General features: G+C 46.7%; 1 protein-coding gene across 4 annotated transcripts in view; it reads right to left on the bottom strand.

Annotated features, from left to right (window-relative positions):
• The window catches only part of GARRE1 (granule associated Rac and RHOG effector 1), a 112,802-nt gene extending 103,707 nt beyond the window's left edge, over positions 1–9,095 (bottom strand). For 3 of the 4 annotated variants that reach the window (XM_064274075.1, XM_064274073.1, XM_064274079.1), the window contains exon 1: positions 9,029–9,095. The gene's annotated coding sequence lies outside the window, so the exon portion shown is untranslated. The remainder of the gene's footprint in view (positions 1–9,028) is intronic. The other variant, XM_064274076.1, reaches the window with a different exon arrangement.
• Between the last annotated feature and the right edge of the window lie 2,136 nt (positions 9,096–11,231).

The raw sequence follows: 11,231 nt of genomic DNA on the forward strand, positions 1-11,231 counted from the left end.
GAGACCAATTGATGCATCTTAGATGGCCGCTTGTTAGCATTTAAGACCCCAGATGCCTCATTTCAAAGTGGGATGCAGAATGTTTTCAAAATAGAATTATTTTGCCAATTGACTTAGAAGTCCCCTTAAACCATAGTCCCCAAATCCCCGCCCTTGCTCCGCTGACCTTTGAAGCATTCAGTTTATCCCGGAAACTTCTTTGCTTTTGGTCCAGTCCAGTTGAGCTGACGTTCCCTGTATTGAGTGTTGTCCTTCCCTTCACCTAAAGCAGTTCTTAGCTACTAATTAATCAGTAAAAAACCCTCTCCCACCCTCCCTCCCTCCCCGCCTCATAACCACAAAAGTACGTGTTCTTCTCAGTTTATAGTATTTCTCAAGATTTTATAATAGTGGTCTTATACAATATCTGTCCTTTTGCCTCTGACTAATTTCGCTCAGCATAATGCCTTCCAGGTTCGGAGGGAGCAATTTTACCTCTACCCCAGAAGTAAGCTCCTGCCTAGGTCACCAGAGCTTGGAGCACTCAAGTCTGGGAGCCAAGCTAGGTTTCCTCTTTGTTCCCAGGCACATACAGCTAACACTAGGACCTGAGAAGGCTGGAAGGGCAAGATTCAGGTATTCCCAAGTTCCCTAGCCATAATTACCATCTTAATAGCACTTAGTCCCAGCATCTTTTAGTAAGAAAACCAATCTATTCAGGTAATATTTAGCTCTAATTGCACGCTCAAAAACCTTCTCATTAAGAGTCTCTTCAACTGCGTACTTGAAGAAGGATGGATCTGACAATGGCCCAGATGCAAGGAACATAATCAAACGGTTAAAAAAATTTTTTTGATTAAAAAAAAAGTGATACCAGGTCTAAGAATGAATGCCAGATACAGATTTACAGTAAACGCAGTAGTCTCTGTCAAGGACACTCACTGGCAGCACTGTCTACAAGCACTGGCCTGTGAATAACCTGCATGTCTTGTATTAATACAGTTCAACTACACAGGAGCACCTCACAGCCATTTCAAAGATCAAAGTAGTACTACTTTACTTCATCAACTCTAAGATGCCATCATTTATAAACCACATCATTATTTTGTATATGCTAAGAAAGAAACATCCTGCCAAATAAGCGACATGACATATCCCAATTTCAGGAGCCCTCAAGGCTCTTTCCTATCTCCGACTCCTTTGTCTCAAAACAGTCTGCCACCCTCGGGACAAGTTCCTGTATGCCCTGTTCCCTCATCTCACTTTCTTTTGTAAGTTAGCCCTGTTTAACATTTGTTATTTCGATTAACTTTGGCCCCTTCCGTCCCCAGAAGCACTGCCTGAACTCCTGTAGCCTGCGTGCCCCTGCTCGTCATCAGCTTCGGATGTCTTCCCTTTCCACGAGGAACTGTGAGCGCCCCCCAGGCAGACGCTGGACACATCTTCACAGTTACTGCAGTGAACAGTACAGGGCCATAACAGTACCAACAAGAAGAATTAATTGTTCTAAGCACGTTACAAATATTAGCTGATTTAAGTCTCACTACGATCCCATGAGGTAGGTACTATAACATCCCCCATCACCACACAGGGTACACTGAGGGAAAGAGAGGTTATGTGATTCACCCAAGGCCACATAAGCCTTAACCTATATGCTACATTCTCTCTCTAAATGACTGCCAGGTACACAGCAGATACTTATCGTTTTAAAAAAAATTTTTTTTTAATCGAAGAAATATTATGCACGCCTGCCTATTGCCTTCGAATTGATTCCGACTCATAGTGACCCTACAGGACAGCGGAGAATGCCCTATAGTGTTCCCAAGATTGTATTCTTCATGGAAGAAGACTGCCACATCTTTCACCCTTGGAGCAGCTGGTGGGTTCAAACTGCTGATCTTTCAGTTAGACGCCGAGCACTTAACCACTGTGCCACCAGGGCTCCTGATACACATATACTGTGAAAACAATTCATACCATGCAAAAGGGTATTCAAGAAAAAGCTAAGTCTTTGTGTATGTTACCTTACTTAGGTAAAGCTAAGTCTAACAGCCTGGATCTCTGGGGCCTCATTCTAAAAGCAACTGCTGTTACCAGCTTCTTTTCTATTACCCCAGAAATGTCTTTCCTGTATTTACGAACCTCTGTAATGTGTATCTACAGATCTTTTTCTTTTTGAGTCACAAAAAGCTTTTAAACATACAAAAGACATTGACAGTTACACCTGCAGCACTGTGCGGCCTGGATCAAGAGGCAGAGAGACGTAACAGGTGACATTTGACAGGTCCCCTCTCCTATAACAGTACCACCTACGTCACAAGGTGTTTTGAGGACTAAACAAGGTAACATACACAAAGTACTCAGCACGAAACTACAAACACAGTGAATCTAAGGACTTGCATAATACCTGGCACATAGCTAGTACTCAGCAAGTTAGATATTACTATTCATTGCTTCTTCAAGAAATGGCTCCACTTTCCTTTCCAATCTCATTTCCCGCTACTCCCTATTCATACCTGTCTACCGTTAACCCTGAATTTCCTGCAGCTCAAATATACAGTGAAACATGCAAGAGCCAGAACTCAATGGGAGGGGCTACCTTGTTTTTCCAGGTCTTTTAAGTTTTCCACCTTTGACAGGGTGCAGTCTTACCACTTTTCCACCACTCAGTTTAGTGGAAAATATTTGAGTTTTCCTTCTCTGGCAGGTTTCTGCCTTACACTTGTTCCAGCTTTCACAGGTTTTACCATACCATGCTTGCTCATCTCTGTCTTCGTACACGTCATGCCCCTGCCAGGAAAGTCCTCTCCCTTTACTGGCACTGGATTAACTTTTTCCCACAGTGCTCAGCTCAAGAACAGCATTCTCCAGGAAGTCTTTCCTGGGAACTGCAGGCTGGATTCCCTGGACACGTTTAGGAAAAGCCCATCTCTCACCGCTTCCTACCGTGTGGTTCTTAGCTTTGTCGGTACACCCAGGAGCAAGCAGGCTCAAGGGCAGTGATTCAAGCTAAGCTCAAAGATGATGGATTAGCCAGAAGACCAGTTACTAAGTTTATAAACACTAATGAGAGCTAACAGCTACTGTGCACTTACCAGGTGTAAAAAATGGCATGGAGGCAGCGTCTGACCTCCTCTAACTTCACAAGGGGGAAGGAAAATCAAGATCAACAGCCCAAGGCTGATTCCTATGAAGCAGACGTCAGATATCCCTCCATCCTTTTTACCAATTCTGACACCATCCGTCCCTCCCACGGCACTGACTACTTCTCTGCTGGGTTAGATAATTCGTTCCAATGGCCACAAAGAACTCACAGACAATACTCACGGTTATGGGGTTTATTAGGGAAGTAACAGGTTACAGTTTAGGATCAGAGGCGACTCAGGATATAGCTCTCCGATCAGGAGAGCTTCCCAGCTGTGCCCGCAGGCAGGCCTCTCCCTGGCCCTTGGCCATTAGGGCCTCTTGGGCTGGCCCAGGCTCTGCTCTGCTCATGCAAGTGTTAGAAAACTCTTTAGCTTCACCGTTAAGTGCTCAGAGGCACCCCACTCTGCCAGGAGGCCTGGGCCCAAAGGGTCTCAGCTCTCTAGCTCTGTGGGTCAGCAAGCCTAACTCCACCAAGCATCCAGAAGCACCCCACTCCGCCAACAAGCCTCCTGCCCAAAGGTGCTCAGCATCCTCATCCTGTGGGTTGGTTAACTTAGCTCTGCCAAGTGCCCAGAGGCACTCCAGTCTGCCAGCACGCCTCCTATCCAAAGGCACTTAGCTTTCTCCCTCTATCGGCCAGGAAGCCCATTGCACCATCTCCTGTCAGTCTCCTGGTTCTGCTGCCTCTGCTGCTGCTTCTCACCATCTCTCACTGTCTCTGGTGTTACAGCTTTGTCTAGGAGGTTCTCAGCGTAAGGAGCCTGAGTCCAAAGGACATACTCCACTCCCAACTCTTCCTTCTTGATGGTAGGAGGTCCCCTGTTTCTGCCTGTGGGATTGCTCATTTTAAGCCTAGCAAGATGGCAAAACTGACCAATCCTCTTATTATGGTCCCATATACCTTATTTGCATGGTCCTACCCCTACAAGGTGCTGTGCACCTTATTTGTATTATTAGCAAGCTGTCCAAGCCCCTTGGTGGGCCACAAGCACCTTACTTGCATAGTCCCACCTAACCATCTGATCAGAGACTATGGCTGGAAGGGCCACATCAAGTAATTCACTGCACCATACCAGGTGTCAGGCAGCATGCTAAAAGCCCTAACGACAACACCAGGATGAAGATGCTTGCATTATTCCCATTCTACAGATGGGAAAACTGAGAGATTAAGCCAGCAACCCAAATGAGGATCTGATCCAGGCAGTCTAGATGCAGAGCTCTCAAGCTATTCTCTCCTTGGCAAGAAATCTCCACAGGAAGCCACAATCCATCAGAGGGTATTAGGGGCACAGAATCAAAGCAAGGGAAAGACCTTCAGGGCTAGAGGCATCAACAGGGACGCACCTATCTGTTTGGTAGTGTAGCCCACCAGAGGACTGCACACATCTCCTCTGGTCAGAGCCCCCAGAGGGTAATACAGACACACCATATATCACTGACTCCTCTCTTGGACCATCACTCCCTAGCCCATACCATCCCAACCCTCTCCTTCTAAAACCACAGTCTTTCTTAGGAGGATATAAAATTAAGTTTAAGCTTTCTAGCTATAAACACATTCCAATCATGCCTTCCTGAGGTTATGGCTGGGTCAGTTTGGTTGAATTTAAAGTTTTCCCTGAAATTCTTCAAACTACATTTACAAAATGCCTCTTGACTTGTACATTTTCTATAGATAGTTGATTTGTATAACATTTATTCTGATTTCATTCTTAGATGATCATTCATTCATTCAACAAATACTTAACGGTTCCTAGAACACTTGTTCTAGGTCCTGGATTAACAAAACAGGCAAGACCACTGAAACCTGGTGGAGCTTACTTGGTGTCTCCCCCTTCTAAGCACTTCAAAATATGGTATGGCAACTGCTTATCTGGCCTTCTCCACCGGATAGTGGCGTAGTGGTTAAGTGCTATGGCTAGTAATCAAAAGGTCAGGAGTTCAAATCCACCAGGCACTCCTTGGAAACTCTATGGGGCAATTCTACTCTGACCTATAGGGTCGCTTTGAGTTGGAATCAACTTGACCACAACAGGTTTTTGGAAACCGTGCTGGTATAGTGGTTAAGTGCTACAGCTGCTAACCAAAAGGTCAGTAGTTCGAATCCACCAGGTGCTCCTTGGAAACTCTATGGCGCAGTTCTACTCTATCTATAGCGCCACTATGAGTTGGAATTGACTCGATGGCAATGGGCTTGGTTTTTTTGGTTTTGGTCTCCAATGGCTATGCCTTTCAGCTCTGTACTCCAAGTACAGTAACTGGCCCCTACTGTAGCATTAACTAAATCCATGAATAAATTCACTAGGTCTCATTTTCCTTATCCAAAGCACGTCCAGATTATGTCTGAAGTTCCTTAGAACCAAGACATAAGGTATGAAGTCTAAATCAAAGTGTAGGAATAGAAGGCAAAGGATAAATACAACTCATATCAAGGAAGAAGAGATGCGACATGTCAGCTGGGAGGAAGGAGGAGCCCTGGGGGCACAGTGGTTAAGCATTCAGTTGCTAACCAAAAGGTTGATGATCTGAACCAACCAGCAGCTCACAGGAAAAAGGTACTGCAGTCTGCTTCCCTAAAGATTTGCAGCTTTGGAAACCCTACGGGGCGTTCTACTCTGTCTTATAGAGTCACCAGGAGTTTGAATGTGACTGGACAGCAATGGGTTTTGGTTTGGTAAGAACCATGGAGTCATAAAGGACAGGCCACCTTGGGAAGGAATGAAGGGCTCCATCAACTGGAGAGAATACAGCCACAGGAACATGTCCAGAGGTCAGCTGGAGGGAGATATAGCAATGACTTGCAGAAAAAAAAACGCTGAGCTGGGGGCACTGAATGGGAGGAAGGGAGACTGGAGAGGTATGAGGAGGGGAATAAGGAGAGGTGGTTCTCTATCTAGAAGTGACGTTACTTGAAGAGTGGGAAGGAGTGTGTACTGGGAGGGGAGAGGAAACGAGGGCCTTATAAAATGCTCCCAGGCAGATTTGGGAAAAAGAGAAGCCAGTCACAAACTACTGAATTTTTATGCAAATGACACCTGAGTTATACATCTTTTGCCAACCACGCAACCCGTTCGTGTATTATTTTCCTATGCATGCTGTGCGTGTTATATGTGTGAGCACATTATTTACGTGGGCACATGAGTTACGTGGGCGCATTATTTGCGAAAAACATGGTAAATGACCACAACAAGCTCAACCAAGACGAGATTCACAACACGAAAAAACAGTGGCTCGCAATGCCAAATATTTGTGGCAAAGGTCAAGGGAAATGGGTAAGCACTGGCCACTATATCTTTCAATTAGGGGTTGCTCAAGGGGACAACTCTGGTAAAGATAACAACATCTGAAGCACAATCCCTGACACGTTCAGTTTTTAGACTGGATGAGGGAAAATCAGGCTCTCTGTGATCTTATACTAAGAGAAAATTGCATCCGGCCTTTTCTCTAACCCCAAGATAAATCAATTCCTTATTCAATCCAACATTCTTTCTCCACCTAGAAAGGTCATCATTTTCAACTAAGAACCAAGTCACAGGCGGGAAAGGGAGAAAGTGGACAAGCAATCCACGTGATGCCCCAGCCTGATCACTCTCAGATACAATTATTTCCCTACAGATTTGGAAGACCCCCTTGACATAAAGTTCCTGCTGTATTAGGCCTCAGGTTTTCAACAGAATAAATATTTAATAAAATTTTCAGCAGAATCATGTGCAAATTGTTTTGTTTTTTCCCAAAGAATGTTTAAAATATGCTGTCTTCCAAAAATCCAGTGATAATTTTAGATTGAAAAATCTAGGCTTGCCAAGGGAATCTGAGAACTTTTCTATCTTGGTATCCAATGCTAACCTACCTATTCATGTGCAAAAATAGAGGACGATTAGAATCTCAAATGCCACACTGAAAAGTTGCCACAACAAACATGAACTCTTCCTATGGCGTTTCATCTGATCAGGAAGAGAACAATTTAAACAGTAATAAACTACGCAAACTTTTTGCTGTAGAAGATAAAAAGAAAAAAAAAAACTCAAACATAAACATTACCTGGATTTGTAAATGAAAACAATAAAAAACAAGATACTGTGAATGGAATTAGTAAATAGCATAAATAAAATCCAAATATCAAAATTTTAAGCATCACCTTAGAAACTTATGCTTAGAACTCTACATCTAAAATAAGATTAAAGGGCAGTTACAGTTTCTTCTATGTAACTACATAGTAAAGGGTCAGTGAAAGATAGGAAGACCCTCAAGGAAATGGACTGACAAAGTGGCTACAACAACGGGCTCAAGCATAGCTGCCACGATTGTGAGGATGGCACAGGATCAAGCCATCATTCTGTTGTACACAGGGTCACCATGAGTCAGAACTCCAGGGCACCTAACAACAACAACATAGTTTCTTCAGAAGCCCCTGGGGGCACAACGGTTAAGTGCTAGGTTGCTAACCAAAAGGTTGGCATTTGAAACCACCCAGCTGCTTTGCAGGAGAAAAGACCTGGCAATCTGCTTCTGTAAAGATTACAGCCAAGAAAACCCTATGGGGCAGTTCTACTTTGTTACATGAAGTCCCTATGAGTCAGAATCGACTATACAGCACCCAACAACAACACAGTTTCTTCAGGAAAACCTGACTAACCACTTGGCAAATATTTCATACCTCAAACCATAAATAAATTTTAAGCAGATCAAATAGCTAAAAGCAAAAAAATTAAACCATGACATAATGAGAAGAAAACACGGAAGGATTTTTTTAAATATAACATTGGGATGGAGAAGAATTTTCCAAACATGTCAACTAAGAAAAAATGCTATTTAGAAAATGTTACCTTTGACCCCTTTTGTAAATTTATCCTAAGAAAAAATCAGACAAATCCTTTTGGTAGTTTTGATGAATTGGAAACAACCTAAATGTTCATCAATTGGGCTTAGTTAAATTATGATACACCATGAACTCAATAAAAGTAACAATATTTATCGGTATTTATTGATATCACCAAAATGTTAGCAGTGGTTGTCACTGACTGGTCGGCTGGCAGATGATTCTCATTTTCTCCCTTACACTTTTTATGTTGAGTGTTTTACAAGGAGAATGAATTACTTTTATAACGGGGCATGGGGGGGGATAAACGTATTTTCGAATTGGGGGCCCCCACAAGAGCTAAGTTTTTATCTGGCCAGTTTTGCAAGCAGTATAAACAAAATTCTTATCATGCCAACCAGGCAAGCTTCTTCCCTTGCTCCGCTTGGAGCAGGCAGACACACCCCTGGCCCCTCCGCTCGACCCACTGGCCTGGGTCCTTCATCCTCGGCCTCTGCGGACCCTCCCCCAGCCTACAGTGCCTGCAGACTCCGCACGGCCGGAAAATCGTGCTCCTCGGCGGTGGAGCGCGGCGGAGAAGGCGAGCACAGCCGGCCCGGCAGCCGCGCGGCGGCGTCAGGGCCGCGTCCCCCGCCAGCCCCGCAGACCCCGGCCTCCCGCCGCCCACAGTCTGCCGTCCCCGGGCGGACCGCGCCGCCGGCTTCCGGGAGCGGGTCCCGACGCCAGCTCGACCTCCGGGCCTGGCCGCGGCGGCCCGAGGGAGCGCCCCCCCCCGCCCCCCGCGCTGACGGATGCCGGTCGGCCCGGCCGTCCTGCATTCCGCGGGGTCCCCGCCGCGCCCCTCGCCCGGGACACACGCCAGGAGGCCCCTCCGGGCTTCCGTCCGCCCGGCCAGCGCCCTCAGAGCCCGGCGTCCTCCACAGCGGGCAGCCGAGGGGCAGGAGCCCACGGCCCTGCGCCCTGCCGCCCCGAGCGGAGCGGCGCCCCCAGAGCCTCGTCCCCCGCCAGCCCCGGCCGACGGCCCCCGGCCACCACCCACGCCCCTCCGCCTGCGCCCGCCTTAGCCTGCCCGCGCCCGCTCCTCACCTGCGACGCGCCCCGGCCCCCGGCGCACCGCCCCGACCTGCTGTGTACACCGGAAATGACGTCCTCGGACCGGCCCCGCCCCCGCCCTAGGCGGACGCCCGAGCGTCCGCGGCTCCGGTGGCTCCGAGCACCTCCTCCCTAAGCGCGAGCGGGGAGGGGGCCGGCCCCGCGCCTCCTTCCCCAGGGACAGAGGATCCTCCATGTGGGACGGCCAGGGCAGGGGCTGAAGGCAGGCAGCTGCGGCCCGCAGAGCCACCCTTGTCCTCCACGACGGCTTTGCCTCCGGTCGGGAGGGTTCTGCTGCATCCTCATGGCTTTATTAGTGAGACTGATTACTGAATTACTGAGTGCTTCCTAGGTGCCAGGCCCTGACAGGCATTGTTGAAACTAGGTGACGCCCGTACCCTCACATGGATTTATCCTTGAGTGGTGCAGACACAATAAAATTAAGTCACCAATCCGTGTGATAATACAGTAGTGCCAACTGGGACAAGTGGTAGGAAGGAAAAGTGGGAGAGGGAGCAAGAGAGTCCCTTGACCTAGAGGATGAGAGCAATTCCCCAGGGAAATGAGCAGGAGTTGAGCTCCTAAAAAGACATTCCAGTAAAATAAACAGCAGATGTCTTCAACGGCTTTGGGTTCAAGAAGCTGGAGTGGTAAGAAGCTCGGAAACTAAAGAGTTTTAAACAAAGGGTGACTTGTGGGTTTAAAGGGTGCAGTGAGGAGGACTTGTGAGGGGAGACCAGAGTGGTTTTAAGATCAGTTGGGAGACTAATGCTATAGTTCAGGCAAAACAAATGGTGATCCTGATTTAGCCCAGGATCTCCGGTTCTTTTTTGTTCATGAACATCTATCAGAAAAAAGAAGTTTGGGTGATTACTACCTACATTTTATTTCTAAATTACATACATGCACAACACTAATATACTACATTATGAAACAGACACAAAAGATAATTTTAAAAGATAAAAATACAGCATATATCAATATGTATAATATCTGCATCTATATATACTAATATTTAGTAATATTAGTATATGTATTGTCTTCCCATGCCCCAATGAACATCACTTTGAAAATCACTGACAGACTATGGTGGCAATGGGGATGGAGAAAATTGGTCATATTTTAGGAAGATTTTGGAAGACAGTTCACGCAAGTGGGTGATGAAATGGATACAGAGGGTCAGGAAGAGGAGGGAGTCCTGAGTCTCCCCTGGATCTCTGGGATGAGCCACTGTGGTGGTGACACAGTGGTGGGAAGCCCCTGAAGAGGACCACATTTGCGTGGGTAGAGGATAGGAAGAAGGCCATGAGTTCCACTGTGAACATGGTATCAAGGAGGAAGCATCAAGCAGGGAGTGTGCGTCTGGTGCTTAGAGAAGAGGTCTTCTTGAAGATGTAGATAATGTGAGTCACTGGGGCTTCAGGGGCAACTGAAGCTTCAGGCAGTAGCTGAAGGTGGGTGTAGATTGAGGGAAGACTTTTTTGTGTGGTTGATTTTTTAACATAGAAGAGACTTCAACATGTTTCAGTGTCAGAAAGGAGGATCTGGCTGAGAGAAAGATATTGGAGTATACAACAGAGAGATGATCTGGTTCATATTGTGAGGTTCTGAATAGGCTGGGGGCAGAGGGATCTGTAATGCTTGGGGATAGTTTACCTCAGATGGCAGCAAAGAGTAAGGGGAGCTTAGGGACAGAGGTTTGAGGAGAGTGTGAAATGTCTGAAAGCAGAAGGGTGAGTTAGAGGAGAAATGTGGTAGAATTTCCAATTAGAACTGAGGATCCGGTTTTAGGAACTGAGGGTTGATGACCACTAATTCAGTAGAACTCTATTTCCTACTGAGTGACTTGTCCCAGGAGCCTTCAAGGAAAAGTGAAGAAGATGGAGCAAGGACTCACCTGGGCTTGAACAACAGACAGACAGAGGTGACAAGAGTGTTCCTGACTACAAGAGGAGGGATGTGAGGTAGGACTGCTGGATTGGAGGAAATGTCCCTGAGTGCTGGTGTTGTCTTGCCTGTGTGTGTTGCAAAAGGGACCAGGATGATGGTGGCTAGCTTTTGAGTGGGCCAAGTGTGGCCCTGAAGTCTCAGGACAAGCCCTAGCTCTTAGAGGCCCTGCTAGTTCATGCTACAAGTCCTAGGGGCTGCTGCACCTTGCCCCAGAAGCTTCCAGTGGCCACCTGGAGGCACCTGGTAA

This window comes from Loxodonta africana, chromosome 21 (genome assembly GCF_030014295.1).
Source record: "Loxodonta africana isolate mLoxAfr1 chromosome 21, mLoxAfr1.hap2, whole genome shotgun sequence".
Taxonomy (NCBI): Eukaryota; Metazoa; Chordata; class Mammalia; order Proboscidea; family Elephantidae; genus Loxodonta; species Loxodonta africana.